The sequence below is a fragment of the Lagenorhynchus albirostris genome, chromosome 2, assembly GCF_949774975.1.
Source record: "Lagenorhynchus albirostris chromosome 2, mLagAlb1.1, whole genome shotgun sequence".
Classification (NCBI taxonomy): domain Eukaryota; kingdom Metazoa; phylum Chordata; class Mammalia; order Artiodactyla; family Delphinidae; genus Lagenorhynchus; species Lagenorhynchus albirostris.
The window spans coordinates 56,193,437-56,212,926 of record NC_083096.1 but is presented as its reverse complement, the minus strand read 5'-3'; the positions used below and the strand labels follow the sequence as shown (position 1 = coordinate 56,212,926).

Here is a 19,490-nt window from a genome sequence, read left to right as displayed (position 1 = left end):
TGACACAATAGACCAGATAGATTTAATTGATATTTATAGAACATTCCCCCAAAAGTGGCAGAATACACTTTCTTCTCAAGTGCACATGGAACATTCTTCAGGATAGATCACATCTTGGATCACAAATCAAGCCTCAGAAAATTTTTAAAAACTGAAATCTTATCAAGCATCTTTTCTGACGCTATGAGATTAGAAATCAATTACAGGAAAAAAAACAACTGTAAAAACACAAATACACGGAGGCTAAACAGTGCACTACTAAATAACCAAGAGATCAAAAAAGAAATCGAAGAAGAAATTTAAAAATACATAGAAACAACTTACAATGAAAACACGACGACCCAAACCTATGGGATGCAGCAAAAACAGTTCTAAGAGAGAAGTTTGTAGCAATTCAATCTCAGCTCAAGAAACAAGAAAAATCTCAAAAAGAAATCTAACCCTATGCTTAAAACAACTAGAGAAAGAAGAACAAAGAAAACCCAAAGTCAGTAGAAGGTAAGAAATCATAAAGATGAGAGCAGAAATAAATGAAATAGAAATGAAGAAAACAATAGCAAAGATCAATAAAACTAAAAGCTGGTTCTTTGAGAAGATAAACAAAATTGATAAACCCTTAGCCAGAATCAAGAAAAAAAAGGGAGAGGACACAAATCAATAAAATTAGAAATGAAAAAGGTGAAATCACAACTAACACTGCAGAAATACAAAGGATTATAAGAGACTACTACAAACAACTATATGCCAATAAAATGGACAACCATGAAGAAATGGACAAATTCCTGGAAAGGTACAATTTTTCAAGACTGAACAAGGAAGATTTAGATAATACAATGAGACCTATCACAAGTAATGAAATTGAAACCATAATTTAAAATCTTCCAACAAACAAAAGTTCAGGACCAGATGGCTTCACAGGCAAATTCTATCAAACATTTAGAGAAGAGCTAACAGCGATCCTTCTCAAACTCTTCCAAAAAATTGCAGAGGGAGAAACACTCCCAAATTCATTCTATGAAGTCACCCTCATCACCCTGATACCAAAACCAGAAAAAAAATCACAAAAAAAGAAAATTATAGACCAATATCACTGATGAACATAGATGCAAAAATCCTCAACAAAATACAAGCAAACAGAATCCAACAGCACATTAAAAGGATCATACACCATGACCAAGTGGGATTTATCCCAGGGATGCAAGGGTTCTTCAATATACACAAATCAATCAATGTGATACACCATATAAACACATTAAGGAATAAAAACCATATGATCACCTCAATAGATGCAGAAAAAGCTTTTGACAAAATTCAACACCCATTTATGATAAAAACTCTCCAGAAAGTGGGCATAGTGGGAAACTACCTCAGCATAATAAAGGCCATATATGACCAACCCACAGCAAACATCATTCTCAATGGTGAAAAACTGAAAGCATTTCCTCTAAGATCAGGAACAAGACAAGGATGTCCACTCTCACCACTATTATTCAACATACTTTTGGAAGTCCTAGCCATGGCAATCAGAGAAGAAAAAGAAATAAAAGGAATACAAATTGGAAAAGAAGAAGTAAAACTGCCACTGTTTGCTGATGACATGATTCTATACATTGAAAATCCTAAAGATGCCACCAGAAAACTACTAGAGCTAATCAATGAGTTTGGTAAGGTTGCAGTTTACAAAATTAATGCACAGAAATCTCTGGCATTCCTATACACCAACAATGAAAAATCAGGAAGAGAAATTAAGGAAACGATCCCAGTTACCACTGTAACAAAAAGAATAAAATACCTAGGAATAAACCTGCCCAAGGAGGCAAAAGACTTGTACTCAGAAAACTATAAACTACTGATGAAAGAAATCAAAGATGACATAAACAGATGGAGAAATATACCATGTTCTTGGATTGGAAAAATCAATATTGTGAAAATGACTATACTACCCAAATCAATCTACAGATTCAATGCAATCCCTATCAAACTACCAACGGCATGCTTCACAGAATTAGAACAAAAAATTTTACAATTCGTATGGAAACACAAAAGATCCCAATAGCCAAAGCAATCTTGAGAAAGAAAAACAGAATTGGAAGAATCTGGCTCCCCGGCTTCAAACTACACCACAAAGCTACAGTAATCAAGATAGTATGGTACTGGCACAAAAACAGAAATATAGATCAATTGTACAGGATAGAAAGTCCAGAGATAAACCCACGCACATATGGGCACCTAATTTATGACAAAGGAGGCAAGAACATACAATGGAGAAAAGACAGCTTCTTCAATAAGTGGTGCTGGGAAAACTAGACAGCTACATGTAAGAGAATGAAATTAGAACACTACCTAACACCATACAAAAAAATAAACTCCAAATGGATTAAAGTCTTAAATGTAAGACCAGACACTATAAAACTCTTAGAGGAAAACATAGGAAAAACACTCTCAGACATAAACCACAGCAAGATCTTTTTTGACCCACCTCCTAGAGTAATGGAAATAAAAACAAAAATAAACAAATGGAATTTAATTAAACTTAAAAGCTCTTGCACAGCACAGGAAACCATAAACAAGATGAAAAGACAACCCTCAGAATGGGAGAAAATATCTGCAAATGAAACAACAAAGGATTAATCTCCAAAATATACAAACAGGTCATGGAGCTCAATATCAAAAAACCAAACAATCCAGTTGAAAAATGGGCAGAAGACCTAAATAAACATTTCTCTAAGGAAGACATATAGATGGCCAAGAGGCACATGAAAGATGCTCAACGTCACTAATTATTAGAGAAACGCAAATCAAAACTACAATGAGGTATCACCTCACACCAGTCAGAATGGCCATTATCAAAAAATCTAGAAACAATAAATGCTGGAAAGGATGTGGTGAAAAGGAAACCCTCTTTCACTGTGGGTGGGAATGTAAATTGTTACAGCCACTATGGAGAACAGTATGGAGGTTCCTTTAAAGACTATAAATAGAACTACCATATGACCCAGCAATCCCACTACTGGGCATATACCCTGAAAAAAAACATAATTCAAAAAGAGTCATGTACCACAATGTTCACTGCAGCTCTATTTACAACAGCCAGGACATGGAAGGAACCTAAGTGTCCATCAACATATGAATGGATAAAGAAGATGTGGCACATATATACAATGGAATATTATTCAGCCATAAAAAGAAATGAAATTGAGTTATTTGTAGTGAGGTGGATGGACCTAGAGTTTGTCTGTCATACAGAATGAAGTAAGTCAGAAAGAGAAAAACAAATACCAGATGCTAACGCATATATATGGAATCTAAAAAAAAGAGGTAGTGGTGAACATAATTTCAGGGCAGGAATAAAGAGGTAGACATAGAGAATGGACTTGAGGACTTGGGGTGGGAGGGGGAAGCTGGGGCAAAGTGAGAGTAGCATCGAGATATATACACTACCGAACGTAAAATAGTTGGCTGGTGGGAAGCAGCAGCATAGCACAGGGAGATCTGCTAGGTGCTTTGTGACCACCTAGAGGGGTGGGATAGGGAGGGTGGGAGGGAGATGCAAGAGGGATATGGGAATAGATGTATGCATATAGCCGATTCACTTTGTTGTGGAACAGAAACCAATACAGTATTGTGAAGCAATTATACTCCAATAAAGATCTATTAAAAAAAATTGAAAGAAAAATCAAGTGTGTAGAACTTAATTCTTGAGTAATAGTTAATAGTTATAAATAAACATTAAAATCGCTAACTATTTACTCATTTGTTTCCAAACACTGACTAAAAGAGCCACAGCAAAAAAAAAAAAAAAAGGAAAAAGCCTAAAATACTATTGGAAACAGTAGAGACCAGATGAAAAAGAAAGAGTAAAACCTATTAGTGCTGAAAATCAAAGAAAATATTTTAAAATGAAAAATAAAAACATTTATAGAGTGCATCCTTGTGCCCTGAGCAGCATGTTTTCTCACTGTTAACAGCCTGGCTTCTATAAAGAAAAACTGACAATTACTGACATAAATTACTGTCTTTATAGATAATGAGAACTATGCAACAGAATGAATTCCCATTTTGGTGATGCCCCAGGAAAGTTATACTAGCTATACCAACACTTGGTCCTGCACATCTGAGGCACGCCTGTCATCTCCCCGGCCTCCATCTCCTACTGCAGTATTTTGCCTACTTGTAGTTTTTTACTGACATTTAAATGATGTTTTACATTTGTTTCTTTTTAAATTGAATATATTCTCACAGCTTCTTCCCATTCTTTGTGGGAAGAAGGGGAATACACATGGAAAAATAAATATTAATTGGGCTGGAAGTTCTGGGCAAGACCTTTTGATAAGACTATGAAAGCATTTCAAGGTTCATCATTGGGCTGGTCTAGCATTTGGAACAAATATAACCAACATCAGAGATATCAGTGTTGGCATTTCAATCTTGGGCAGATGGACAGAGTCCTCCATCTCCAAAGTTGACATGTTTTTAAAGAGATCAAGTATGTCACCTGAATCTATGTGCAATTTTTAAAAAATTATCTCACAAAGATTAAATACACAGATACACCAGAGCAAATCAGCCTTGGAATGGAAGCCTCAGACTTCATTCCAAGCAATTATCTTCCCACAGATCTTTAATCTCCAAATAAATAGCCACTTCAAGTCTACAGAAAAGTATGGGGGGAGGGGAGGTTTAAAAACAAACAAACAAACAAAATTTTGACAACTGACAGAATACCTCATGTTCAGGAAGCAGGAAAACTTTTCTTTGGTTGGGGGGTTGGTATTTGCTTTTTTTGTTCTTTTGTTTTTGGGGAGGTTGTTTGTTTTGATTTGGAGGGTTTGGGTGGTAAAATCTGCACTTTTCATTTGTTTCTAAGTCATTAGTCCATTCAACAAGCATGAGCCAGGTGCCTACATGCTGGTGCTGGGGGAAAAGAAATGAACTAAAAAGGAGGTCACAGACAGGTAGGGAGGACAATCGCAGCCAGGAAAGTATTGGGTCTGAGGTGGCTATGCAGGCGGAAAGGGTGCACAGGAGTGGGTTAAGGACTTTGAACTATATCCTGAAGGCACTGGGGAAATATGGAAAGCAGAGTGTGATATCATTACATTTTAGAAAAAAATCAGAGTGAAATAGAAATGGCAGGGCGGGATCAAGGAGATCAGCTGGGAGATTTTCCAGGGTGCTCTGTGCCAGTTGAGGAGATGAGTAAGTCTAAAACCCCCCCTCTGCACTCAGCTCTCCAAGCCCCACATCCTAGAGCAGGAGGTTTCATTCTACGAGAAGGGGAGCTATTATCTTCTTACCAAGGTGTGCTCTGCTTCCCAAGTCCTGAACAAAGGGCTGCAACCACCCATATTAATGTACATTTTTCTAATTCATAAACTCAGAGAGGGGTCCTTGTTCTAATTCACACAAAGACAGCTGTATGAGCTGGGTTGTCCTCAATCTTGTAATTATTTAAGTGAGAAATAATAAGGTCAGATCTAAAACAGAGAGGATAAGGAGAGGAGAAGATATTCACAGTGGATATTCATTCACCAAACATTTTGAGGGCCTAATTTGTGCCACCCTCCAAGTGTACAAAGGGAGTCATAACTTAGCTCTGACCTGGGACAGGTGACAGAGTAAGATGGGAGGTGATAGAAACAAACGCATTTCAAATATCAAACACCTGATTTGCCATTTGCCTTCTCAACCTGCTCTTGATCTTCATGTTCCCATTCTAGTTAATGTATTCGGCACTCCAAAATCTCAAAACCCCAGAATCAGCTTTGATTCTTCCTTGCCTCAATCAGTCAGACTTGTAGGGCTAGCCACTATCCCTGCAATACAGCTCATACTTTGCCATTTCGACTGCTTCTGCTCCAAGTCCTTACTACTTTCTCCCTTGAACCTCTGAATTTAACTTACAGCCGTTCTCCCTACTTCCATTCTCTTTGATGTCTAATCCATTCTGCTTTGGCAGGATCTTTAAACCCAGCGATGACCAAGTTCTTATCAAGGAGTATCCATCTCATGAAGTTGAAATTCTTTAGCATGACACTCAAGTCACACTGTAATGGAACCCCAAGTTTCCTCTCCAGATTTATCTCCATTTTTATCTGATTATTTCTGATGATCATTTTGCCTCAACTATCCTTATCCTCCATCTCTGATGATCAAAATCCTACACCCTACACACTTTCCATGAAGGGCTAGCTGTCTTGTGAGGTAGTGAGCTTGTGGTGCTTCAGAAGAGGCTAAACAATTCTGGCATTGAGTAGGGGATTTGTAGGATCAGTAGTTCGCAAAGCCTAGTTGATCATCAGAATCACTAAGGAGAGATTTTGAAAGCTTCAGATTCCTAATCCCTAACTCTAGAAACTCTGATTTGATAAGTTTGGAATACTGCCTGTGAATCTGTATTTCTAAAAGCTTCCATAAGAGCCAAAATTGTGAATCTCCCCAAATGACTACTTAAAGTCTGTTTCACTGTTACATTTCTATAACACGAAGCCTTGCCTGGGCCTCCCAGAAGGATGCGGTTGTTTCTGCCCCTGTGTAGACAGCATTTTTCATACTCTGCCTGTGTAGATAGCATTTTTCATACTCTGTCTTATCTTACAACTATTCAAATCTGTTTCCATCACCTCCATGACACTGCATGATCTTGAGGTCAAGAGTCCTGTATCGCACTCAACTCACAGGGCCAGAATAGTCTTTCTATAAAGATTTGACAAATTAAATTGAATTTGCTTGCAGTAGATTTGAACTATGCTATTTTCAGGACCAAAAAAGAATGAGAGTTTAAACAAAACTGAAAATGGCACTATTAAATACAGAAGTCTCCTGATAGTTGGACTTTGATCTTAGTGTGAAAGATTAGCAAACCTGAAATGTATACTTTTCATTGAAACCGGATGCACACCATTAGTACAAATGCAAATGTGAACTCGTATAATAATATTCCGTTGGGTTTCAGACTCATTAGCCCCTCATATGTCAACTCCTCTTCTTCCGATGCTGATTTGCCCTTTCATTCTTCATGTTTGCTCCTTTTCTTTATCTTGAATTGACCACTGGAAGTTATTTTAGGGCATGATGATAGATTCTAAAACTTAGTGGCACAAAACTGCTACAGAATCTTTTTCTCTCTACGGAAATATGCCCATGAAGTACTACACCACTAAGGAAAGCAAATATATAGACAGTTTTTTGGCTCACAAAATTACATTTTAAATTGTGCATTTAAAATATGTATGCAATGCCAAGAATATATAGAAATTTATAAGTAGATCTTTCAACTAATAATATAGGCAAGTTTTCTAAAAATCAACTTTACTGAAATATAATTACAGATAATAAACTATATCTACTTCAATTTAACAATTAGATGAGTTTTGACAGCTGTATACACTCATGAAACCACCATCACATACAGAACAGTTACTCATTCCCAAAAGACAATTTTCTTTAAATAGTAATCATTCCAAAAGCAAACCTAAACTGAGTACATAAGAGATTCCCTCCTCTTTCCAAAATACATTTAACTGGGTATAAATTGTGTAAACCAGTGATTCTCAACTGGGGTGATTTTACACCCCCCAGGAGTCATTTGGCAATATCTGGAGACAGTTTTGGTTGTCTGGATTTGGGGTGGGTGCTATGGATAACTAGTGGTTAGAGGCCAGGGATGCTGCTAAACATCCTACAATGAACAGGATGGCCCCCACTACAACAAAGGACTATTGGCCTAAAATGTCAGTAGCGCTGAGGTTGAGAAACCCTGGTATAGATGTCCATGTCCATAACTGACCTTGAATGAAGCAATACTATATTCACTTTCTAAGTCTTCGCATTTGCTTATTGTCCTGCCTGAAATGCCTCTCCAATGCCCACCAACAAACCTATGAAGAGGGTACTATTTTTCTCCCCATTTTATAATTGAAAGAAACTGAGGCTTAGAGAGATGAATTAACTTGGCCCAGGTCATACAATTAGTATGTGGCAGGGCTGGGATCTGAATCCAGGTCCTTTTACTCTGGAGCCTGTTCTTAAATTCTATGCGATACTACTGATTTTTCTAAATAAAAATACAAGCTCTATGTGTGGCCTGGGCACTTAGTAAACAGTCAATATATCTAAGCAAATACTAACATGCCGAATGTACACAGGCACTAATTCAATAGGAGAAAGTACCTTCTTTCTGTCAATTAGATATTATTTTTTTTCCAAATTATTGGTGAATGGGAATATATCTTATGTTCTTGGGTGTCTTATTTGTACCAAGCACAAAAGCTTCTTTTCATTCAATCCTCCTGGGAACACTGTGCATGGTTATTAGTAACCACATCTTTAACATGAGGAACCAGAATCTCAGAGTAAATTAACCACAATAGTGTTGGGATTTAAACCAAGATCATCTGGGTTTGTCTGTTTATTTAACTGTACCAAACCCTCAGTAGTTGCTATTATAAACCGAATGTTTGCATCCCTCTTAAATTCCTATGTTGAAGCGCTAACCCCCAGTATGATGGTATTTTGAGATAGGGCCTTTGGGAGGTAACAGGTCATGAGGGCAGGGCCCTGGTCAGATGGGTGAGTGCTCTTATGAGAGGCAGCAGTTTGCTCTTTCTCTCTACCTGCCAAGTGAGGACACAGTGAGAAGGCAGCCATCTGCAATCCAGGAAGAGAACTCTCACCAGAACCTGACCGTGCTGGTTCCTTGATCAAGGCCTTCCAGCCTCCAAACTGTGAAAAAATGAATTTCTGTTGTTTAAGCACCCAGTCTATGGTATTCTGTTATGGCAACCTGAGCAGACCAAGACAGCTGGAAATTATAAAACTGTACCAAAAGAACACTGTTTCTTAAATTCTTTCTTGTTTCTACCTTCAGATATATCCACTCTGAGATAAGGAGCTTTTACCCTGTTACCTTCAACGTTCTTCTAAGGAACTTTTTTCTGAATGTCTTCCTATACTGTAGCTAGAATAAAATAATCTATACAATACACCAAGCAATGTGTCTAGGCAGAGTAGGCTCTACATAGACATTATTGTGTTGTGTTTTTTAAACCTGTAAGTGCTTTTCAGTGTTTATTCTTTCACTGACATATATTAACCACGCCTTAAAGCTTTTGGCAGGTTTGATCAGCAGTCTCTCTCTTTGTGAAGGTAGTATTCTCTGTGTCCCTACCCCCAATACCACTGTATATGGTTTGTTCACTCATTTCTACCACCCTAAGCTTTACTGAGAAGTCCTTTCTGCAAAAATCACACACGCACAGAAACCCTACAGCTTTATTCAAATTAGCTTAGGGAATTCCTCTACGCTTCTCCTTCCTACTTTCTGCTGTGTTCCTTTGTGCTTTCTGCAGTTCCTACCATTTTCCTTCCTATATTAGCTCAAATTTTCCAACATATCTTTGTTAAACTTGGAATCTAGATCTGAACTTCCTGTTTCATCATTGACCCTGAAGTCCCAAAGGATGCCCTGCTAGGCATTGCTCAAGCTCCAGGTCCCTCAAATCCCTCTGCCCTAATGTGGGGCTCTTCACCACACTGGTGACCTTCCCTCTGCCCTAGGCTCAGCATGGGGAAGATGGATTAGGCTCTTCTTTTATTACAGATCACAGTCTGCCCTGTCTCAGAGTTCTGCATGTATGTGCCTGTCTTCCCACATGGAAAAGAGTCCAAGCCCCATTCATTCTCATATGTCCCAGCTCCCCTAGCACCAGTCTATGGCTGTGCTCAAGACAGGAAATGAATTAGACTGAACTGAGGCTACAGTTGTATTCTAGTTCTTCAGAGCTTTTATTCTTCTTTTCTTCTACCCTTCTAGCTCCATGATTCCCCACCCTTCTTTGATCCCATTTTGCTTTTATTCTTGACACTTTGGGCAAAAGTCAGAAGACCTGTATGCAAATCAAAGCTTTTCTACTTGCCACTGGACAAGTTATTTAACCTCCCAGCCTTCATTCAGTCATCTACTATAGAGGAGAGAGAGAAAGAGAGGGAGAGAGAAAGAGTATCTGATATATGCTAGCATTCAATTATTGTTATTTGTCACTATTAGTATCATTATTGTAGCTTGAAAATGGCCATGGTGAGAGTATTTACACCACTGAAATTAGTAAACGCTACAAATTGGGACTTTTTTTTAGACAGCTGCTTTACCAGCACACCACTAGGCTAGTACTGCATACTGAAATGATAATATTTTTGATCTATTAGGTTAAATAAATCATTATTAAAATTAACTTCACCTGTTTCTTTTTACTTTTTTGATACGGCTAGAAAAGAATTTTAGATTACATTGTGATATTCTTTTTGGCTGGCGCTGGGCAAGATAGACCCTAACCTACATGGTAGCATCACCCCATCAACACCCCACAGTTTGGTCTCCAGGTATTTCTGGGCATCCCAGGGAGAGCTCAGGTGCTCCAAAAAATGGTCTGAGTTGATATTTGCCACCTTAATCAGCAGTTCTCTCTTTGAACCATTTTTCTTCCTAAGTCTTCAGGACCCTTGCATGGTCTAATTACCTTGACATTCCAGACAGATCTCTCCACATCCTTGTTTGATTTGCTGTGGGTTAGGTCCCTTCCACAGCTATTAGAAATGTCTACTCAGAGCACCCAAGAACCCAATATTTCTATTTCAAGGGTCCTTATCCACTTCATCGCAGTTCCAGGTGGCAACAAGGTAAGAACCAACTCAATGCCCACCAATGAAAAAATCCTAAGGCTCCTTATACACAGAAGTCCCTTCTTCTTTTACACTCTCTCTCCAGTTACTTAGACCTCATCTTCTATTCCTGGCCCAGGGAGAGAAGGAGAAAATTCTACGAGGGACAAAATTACCCTAATATACAAAAAACTACCTTTGATGTTTCCTAGCTGCCCCCACCTCTAACTTTTACATTATATTAAAGCTTCTTCATAATGTGTTAAATATGAGATTCTGTTATTGCAAGGTTAGTAAAAAAATCATGTTTTTCATGGGTCTTTTAGTTACTGCTTAGATAAATAAAAGGGAGAAAGGTTTATTACTTGTTTGTTTCTTTTTAAACTTGTTTATTAACACTGATATAAACAGTAAGACTCAGTAGTCTAGGTATGATGTGAAGTGGCTTGACTGCTAGGGTCATGGCAGTAGAGATGGTGACAAATGACCGATGTGGGTTATACTTTGGAGGTAGAACAATAAGGTTTACTGGATTAGATGTGACAGGTGAAGGAAATCAAGGAATCAAAGGTGACTTCTGGGCAATGTGGCTGAGTAGCTGTGTAGTGGTGTCATTAACTGAGCGTTAGAGGAAGACAGGAGGAGCAGATAGGGGAGGCAGTTTGCAAGTCAAGAGCTCCGCTTTGGACAGCTCCTCATTTAAACACCACAGAGGTGTTGAAAATGACTCCAAGAGTAATTTTATTTTCCCCATTTTACAGATGAGGAAACTAAATCACAGAGAGGTTATGTAACTTGGCCAAGATCATTTGACTAACTCACTCCATGTGATGTTTTCCTTTACATAGCAGTATAGAGGTTAAGGTTGCTGAATTCTAATCCCAGGACCACCATCTACTAGTTGTGTGACCCTTTTACAAGGCATTTAATTTCTCTGAGCTGTGATTTTGTCCTTTTGAAAATGGAAAGTTTCCTGCTCAGGATGTGTGTGAGGGTTAAGTGAGACGAGACAGGCAATGTACATGACATAGCATATAATAAATGCTGGGTAAATGTTAGCTAATATTATAGCTGGTTACTTTCAAAGCTAGGAATATTGTTGTCGCCTTATGATCTTAGGTTTACTCCAACTAAAAGGACCCATCTAGGAGGTATATTTTCTCCATCCAATTGTCCTTTAGCTTTGGCACTAGTTGAAGACTAGTTATCAAGACTAGCTACGACTCATTATGAAGACTACGTACCAGAATGACAACTTGGTCGTCTGTGATGGATATATTCTGACATCTAAAAATTAGGTGGGGCGGGTAGGAAAGGGGGCGGAGATGTACTAAGTGAAACCTGAAATAAAGCCTGACTAAGTAAAGGAAACATCAGAGACAAAAGACAAGATACAAAAACTCCACTGAAAGGGTCTGAAATGACCAAAGAGAAAAAGTCCCAACCTTAATCAGGGAAAGTTAGTTTCATCAGTGAAAAAAAATAACCACACACACGATACAATCAGGCAGTAGAGATCTTGATACTGGAAAACCAAAGGTGAGGAGTATTCAAGAGCATTTCCCCCACGCTCACCTCACAGGAAGAACTGGTCCAAAATTAGCAAGATTGAGAGGTCTTAGTTTAAATGCCTGGAAAATTCCTTTCCTGAACAGCAGCCTCGTCCACCATCCCAATGGACACCCTAACTTCAGAATGCCTTTGGTGATACCACCCCTTCTCCATCAATGGCCAAAATAAACAGCAGTGAAAAATCACTGACAACTGAGGGCAGGGGGTAGGGTAGGGGGACGACCCACTGAACAGTCACCAAAATGGTGCCCTTTCTATAACTTTGAAAAGTAAAATGAGGACGCGATCATTAATTTTAGTATGAAAAGCTATCAGAGGAAGCAGGGCAAAAGCAAGACCACAGAGAGACATGTGAAAATGGCTTCTTTTTCAGAAGTATAGGGTCCACCCCACCCCAGGCAGGCTTCCTCCAGGTTGGATCCTGGCTACTCGTCCGGTGTGGGGTCTTTGGTGCCTGCAGTCTGGGGAGTTGGTCTAGTAGAACTGTTAAAAGCAAGAGCTCTGGAGACAGGCTGCCCAAGTCTGAATCCCAGCTTACCTCAAGCGTTTCAGTCATAATGGAAGAATTATTGGAGTAACTGGGCAAATCACTTAACCTTTCAAAGACTTTGTTTTTCTCATTATTAAATGAGGGAAAGAGTACAGTAACTGTATCTAGTATCTAACTCTGAAGGGTTGCTGTGAGATGTCAGTGAGGTAATGCACGTAAAGTACCTAGCACACAGCTTTTAATAAGCATTTACATTATTATGTCATTATCTGTAGTTTCATTCTGATTAGACCAGGATTTCTCAGTGGGAATGAGCCTTAAAAAAAACAACTGCCGGGAATTTGTTCCTTTTCAGTCTACTTCTGTGGCTTGCCACTACTCTAGAAAAGAATATTTATTGAGTACTCACTAAGTGCCCCCCAAAATTGCTAAAAAAAAATAGCAGGGAACCATTACTTAAAGTCCCAAGAATAAAAAAAGAGAGGCAGGAAGATCAGACAAAGGTGGATTTCAGAAGTTTTCTGCAAGAGATGAATCAGTGAGGAGGGGTAAGAAAAGCCAACTTTTGCATACCTATGAAGGTTAGGATCATTTCTAATATGTCATAAACAGTTGTGACTTCCTCTTGTATGTTTTTATTTTTCTTTCTTTTCCCAAACATATCATAGAAACCCAGGGGACCATAAAAGCTGTGTTGACTGGAAGCAAATATGAAAGGGGAGGGTAGAAACTCTATTGCGTGGCTGTATCTTGTTTCAGTAAGAGCTCCAGGAGGAGAGAAACCCCAGGGGAAAGAATATGTGGTGGCTAAAAGCAGACAGCCAACCAGTTACTCCTGGGGACCCCCAGACAGTAAAGAAGACACAAATGAGGTGGTTGCCTCAGGGGGATGCCTGTCAACTCCACAGCAACTCTGGAGGGATATACCCCAGCCCAAAGCCCCCGGGTGATTTCCTCCTCAGAAAGGGCAGCCTGGGATAATGGCTAGAATGCTAGACTGGTGGGCAGAAAGGTGATGGTAGTACTAGGGTAATTTATTGCCAAACCAGGATTCTTTGTGAGTGAAAAGGAAGACTACTCAAAGTAATGCTGGTCAACAGCTCATACCAAGAACGCCAGGGCAAGCCAAGGCATGACCCTAGTCAATGTCCACTGTCCTACTCTTTGCACAAACACATAACTAGAAGACTAGAAGCCGCCTGCTGGGGAACAAAGAAAAAAAGAGTGGATAAGTGATGAGCAAGGAAACAAACTTCTTTTTTTTTCATTTTTTTTCCAAAACAAACAACTTCTTATTGAAGTATAGTTGATTTACAACGTTGTGTTAGTTTCAGGCATACAGCAAAGTGATTCAGTTTTTTATATATGTATATGTACATATGTGTGTGTGTGTGTGTGTATTCTTTTTCAGATTCTGGAAACAGACATTTTTAAAAGGCACTGCTGGTGCCCTTATGGAGCAACTTTATATTCATGATCTCATGTAATCCCTTGCAGAGTGGGAACTATAGAGGAAGTGATGTTGCTGGAATGTGAACTCAAGACTGTCTGAAGTTAAAACACTTCATCCCTTTTTGCCCCATCCTACCACCCTGGTTCCAGCACTCATCACCTCACTGGCAGGCTGTAATGGCCATAGTAACTACTCTTACTGAGTACTTTGAAAACTCTACTGGATACTTTGTATATGGTGGTACATTACAATCATCAAAAACCTGCAGGGCAATAAGGAAATGGGAGGTTCAGTAAAGTTAAGGGCCACATGGGGGTAAGTAGTGAAGCTAAAACTAAAACTCAGGTCCGTCTGGCTGCAAAGCCAATGCTCTCACTCACGAAGCTGTACAGAGTGATGGGATTAAACTGAGAGTGAGGGGGAGTGGGCCTGCAAGGCTGTATGGCACAAGCAGACGGAGAGACAGGTTGGTCACAGAAGCAAACTTTCCCACCCAGTCCTTGGCTTCAGCCAGGCCTGTCCTCCCTGCCACCTAGACCCCCTGCGCACGTGGTCCTCACCACCCCTTTGTAATTAATTGACCACACTGTTCTCCCGTCTTACAACCATCTCCCCTTCCTCTCTGCCAATCTATAAATTAGCCTTTGTCACGGTGACACTTTATTTCCGTCACAGTGTTTTACTCATACAGCTCTGTTTCCTGCCTGTCCTGGCTGTAGTTTTTCTCTGCATAGAGACTCTAAGCAACTTTCAGAACTGTGGCTCTCAGTCCCTTTAATATCCCACAGTGATTAGAAGGCTACAGTCACGTGGTAAGAGGTGGTTAAACCCTCCTGCATTAGGGCTGAAGGCTTGTAGCACTTTTCCTCCCCGACCCCAACATCGAAAGAGGAATTCCCCAGGAGAAACAGAAGCCACTCTTTCTCACACACACACACACACACACACACACACACACACACACACACACACACACACACACACACACACACACACACTCTCCATCTCTCTAAGTCTCTTCTGACTTCTAAATATCACCAACTCTCAATTTACATAGACTGTGCTGGAATAACAAATGCATTAAAAATGAAAAATATAAATAATCCCCAGAATTTCATTCGGTCATTAATTTCTTCCTCCTCGCTTTGAACCAATCTGTTAAATTGACTTCTCTAACACATGTGCATGCTTGACCTTGCTCTTGGGCCAGATTTTTTCAAAATGCACCAAAATTCACTGGATGATATGTTCCCTAAGAGGAGGGACTAAAGCGTTTCTCAGTGCCTGGCACATGTAGGTGCTTTACATGTTTTTTGAATGAATGAGGCCCAGATGGATGATGGCTGTCCCAGCAAATGCCAGGTTAGACAGAGCCCCAATAATTTCTGTGTGCTATGTAAGCCCCTAGAACTTAGGTGCAATCTGAGTAAAAAGAGGAACTACGAATTGAAATTAAGTTGTCATGCCTGGGCCAAAATAAGTGGAGGTTTTAAAAATAGAAAAATAGAAGTTTGGGTTACAATTCTTGAACACAGAGATTGTGCATGAAGGCTCATACCAACTACAGATGTGGAGGAGGAATAAGAATTTTCTCGTCATTTTACTGGAAAATAAAAGAACAAAACAAAGACTATTAAGCACCTAGTAATCTACTAAGTCCTCAAAATAAGTTTACTTTACCTGACTTACAAAATGTGAGTAAAAATGATATGTATGTCCTTTCTTAAGTTAAAGAAATGAATCAGTTATTGATCTGGGTGGGGCATAATTCATCATACCTAATTATAAGTACATCACCCATTATATCATGTTTCTTTTTCAAAGCATGATCACAGAGTCAATTTTGCACAAATATTCGTGGGGCAGATTACTAGTTGCCCCTCCTCTTATTCTTAGACCCTTGGTCATACAGGTAGAGACTACATTTCCCAGCTTCACTAGCAGTTGTGATCATGTGATTTGATTCTCCCCAACGGAATGTGAGAGTAAGTGATAAATATAATATATATTCTATATCACTTGCTTAAAAGGAAATTGCCTGCCTTAGGCTTCCTCTCTCTGTTCTTCTTTGAACTGAAACACAGGATATACCACATGATTTAGCTTTGTCTATGCAAATGAGCATCACTCCCTAGAAGGCAGAGCAACAAGGTGAAAGGAGAAGCCTGGGTCCCTGATTGGCCTCATAGAGAGACATGACTTCTATCTTCCTTAAGTCACTGTATTTTGGAGTCCTTTTTCCCACATCTTAGCTTTTTCCATATTTAATACAATTTGAGAGAGATTTATCTGTCTTCTCAAGGGCTCTCTTAATCCTTGTGTATCAAAATCATTCTTCTTTGCATCATCTAATCATGTTATCATCTTTATTGATTTTCTCTTCTTCAATTGTCAACTGATCTGAATCTGCCACAGCCTCCTTTTTCAAAAGCTTTGTGATTCTCCAATGTGCTTTTACAGACTTCTTAGTATCTTGACTCTCTTGCAAGATTTGCACTTTTACTCATCACTCAGTTTACTTTGCATTCAAATGCTCACAACCATGGACTTAGAATAAGATGGGGAAGGATATTTATGTGTGGACTAATTTCACTATTAGCCCATTCACTGGTGAATATTTTATGTTGTAAAAACTTTTGCTTCTCCCTATGATCTAACTGCAGGAACTTGGATAATGCTACTTAAGTGCCAAAGTATCATACCTGAGAAGAGTTCCAAAAGGTATTTAAGGGCTTCCCTGGTGGCGCAGTGGTTGAGAGTCCACCTGCCGATGCAGGGGACACGGTTCATGCCCCGGTCCGGGAAGATCCCACATGCCGCGGAGCGGCGGGGCCCATGAGCCATGGCCGCTGAGCCTGCGCGTCCAGAACCTGTGATCTGCAATGGGAGAGGCCACAGCAGTGAGATGCCCGTGTACTGCAAAAAAAAAAAAAAAAAAAAAAAGGTATTTAAGAAAGGGGGAGCTTGTTGTATATATATTTTTTGTGGTTAATCTAGATTTTTTAAACATGCAAACTTAACAAACTCTAAATTTCATAAATATTTTTAGCTGCCTCTTAAACACTGCATGTAACCTACAGTGTTTCAACCCTAGTCAGCCATCACTCCTTGAATTTAAATTCTATGGCTATCTAGTATTTTGGGTCTATCCTGTTTTGATTTGTCTAACCAATTAGACATTATTATTACTGTTGTTGTTTTATACAATGTTTTTATTTAACCACATATTAATCACATATTTGCTCACCATTTCTTTTTGCAACTCAGACTTCTCATTCATGCTCAAACCCCAGAGAGGACCGGCTTGTGGCTATAAATTCTTAGGAGACATTTTTTCCCTCCATTCAAACCATGGACAAACCAGACAAGTTTCCTTATTGTCCCATTCCACACGGCAGATTCATTTGGAGTTTAACCTTAAACTGAGCTTTGTGTATGGGTCTCTTATGAGATCCCCCAAGTTAGGCCAATCTTAGGCTTTATCTCTTGCCTTCTAAGTCCTGTGTATACATCAAAATAAAACTTCAAGGTCACAAAGATTTGTCAGATAACCTCAAATGAAATCTGCTTTGATGTTCATTTGCCCTCCAGGTTCCCACTTTCACTTAGTTTTCAACCTCTGCGAATGTCTTCCTTCCTTTCTTGCTCAGAGATGTATTTTTTAAATATTCTTTATATTCCATTCATTTATTTCGGTTGTTTTCAACCAGAGGATAATTCAGGATACCTAACCCTCTTGCTGCTAGAGCTGGAAGTCTGCAATCCTAATTTTAAACAATCAACATCTTCCTAAATAAGGTCTCTGCCACACTGTAATAGTAGTAATAATAATAGCTAATATTCACTAAGCATTACTATAAGCTGAGTACTGTTAAATGTGTTTTATTAAGTCATCTAATCCTCACAATACCACTAGAAGATCAAACCCAGATAATCTGATGCCAGAGCCCATGCTATTAACTACTACACATTCTGTGTCTGCAAGGCTTAGATGACAAAGGAGGGTTCAATTTCATACGTATAGGAAGAAAATATGCAACTCTTTCCTAATTAATGCAGCCAGCGAAAACTTCACAGACTTGCCAGGAACTGTTTTTCTAGGACTAGGAATGAGTCATACAAAACCTCTCGATAGGCTCTGTGTTTGAGATGGAGTCACAGGTATAACATAAAGCTAGGATTGTGATAAGGTTTCATCATATATGCCACATCTTCTATATGGAGTGACTGTGTAGGACCTGGCCTTGGGAGGGAAACTGAGGCTATCTCTAAACTCAAGGAGAAAGGGGGTTTTGACCAATTATCAATGTCTTCCATGGACCAGGAGGCAGAAGTGCCATCTCTGGACTATTCCTGACCTAAGATGTGGATGAGGACAAAATCCAGTCCTTGGGTCAATCTTCCTGCCACCTACCCTGGCTAACTGAGCCAATCTTCCCTGGACTCCCAAGTTATGCTTTCTCTCTGTTTCCTTTTTAGCAGCAAGTGAAAACCTTACCCAGATAGATCTAAAGTCATTCTCTCTCCACAGTTCCTTTCTCTGGACTGTTTTACCTAACTCTATTAAATGCAGCTTTGCAGATAAACTGGCCCATGTCTTTAGAACTGAGAAGAAACCAGGAAGAAAAGAATAAAAAATGAGCACAGAAAATCAGGTTCTAAGTGTGTGTATACATATCCCGGGCCGGGGGCGGGGGGAGGGGGAGGGACAGACAACTGTCCTGAGTTTTCTGAGCTTTCTAAATCCAGAAATACCAGAAGACATTTTCAGTGGCGATAAATGTAAGTTTCGGAGTCATTCTGCTGGAGTTCGAATCTCAGCTCTACAGAAAGCTATTTGACTTTGAGCAACTTACTATCTCTAAGCCAGCTTCATCATCTATAAAATAGGGATAATAGTTATACATATATCATAGCAATTCTCAAACTTTTTAAATCTCAGGACCTCTTTATACTCTTAAAAATTATTGAAAATTCTTAGGAGCTTTTATTTATGTGTCGTACATCTATTGATATTTACCACCACAAAAATTTAAACTGCAAATTTAAAAAATATTTATTTATTCATTTAAAAATTAACCCTATTACATGTTAATATAAACAACAAATTTTTATGAAAAAAACTCTATTTTCAAAAAAATTAGTGAGAAGAGCTTTACATTCTTATTATTTTTTAAATGTCTGGCTTAATGGAAAGTAAGTGGATTCACATATCTGCTACACTCAATTTGTTGTGACACGCTGCTTTGGTTGATGTATATGAAGAAAATATAACTAACTACAAATGGGCAGTTAGAAAAAAGAGGAGTATCTTAA

The 19,490-nt window shown here is 39.0% G+C and overlaps 1 protein-coding gene across 1 annotated transcript in view; it reads right to left on the bottom strand.

The window, feature by feature from the left end:
* Positions 1 to 16,953, bottom strand: part of TNFSF18 (TNF superfamily member 18) — a 148,001-nt gene extending 131,048 nt beyond the window's left edge. Inside the window, exon 1 of the mRNA XM_060133139.1 lies at positions 16,877 to 16,953. The gene's annotated coding sequence lies outside the window, so the exon portion shown is untranslated. The remainder of the gene's footprint in view (positions 1 to 16,876) is intronic.
* Between the last annotated feature and the right edge of the window lie 2,537 nt (positions 16,954 to 19,490).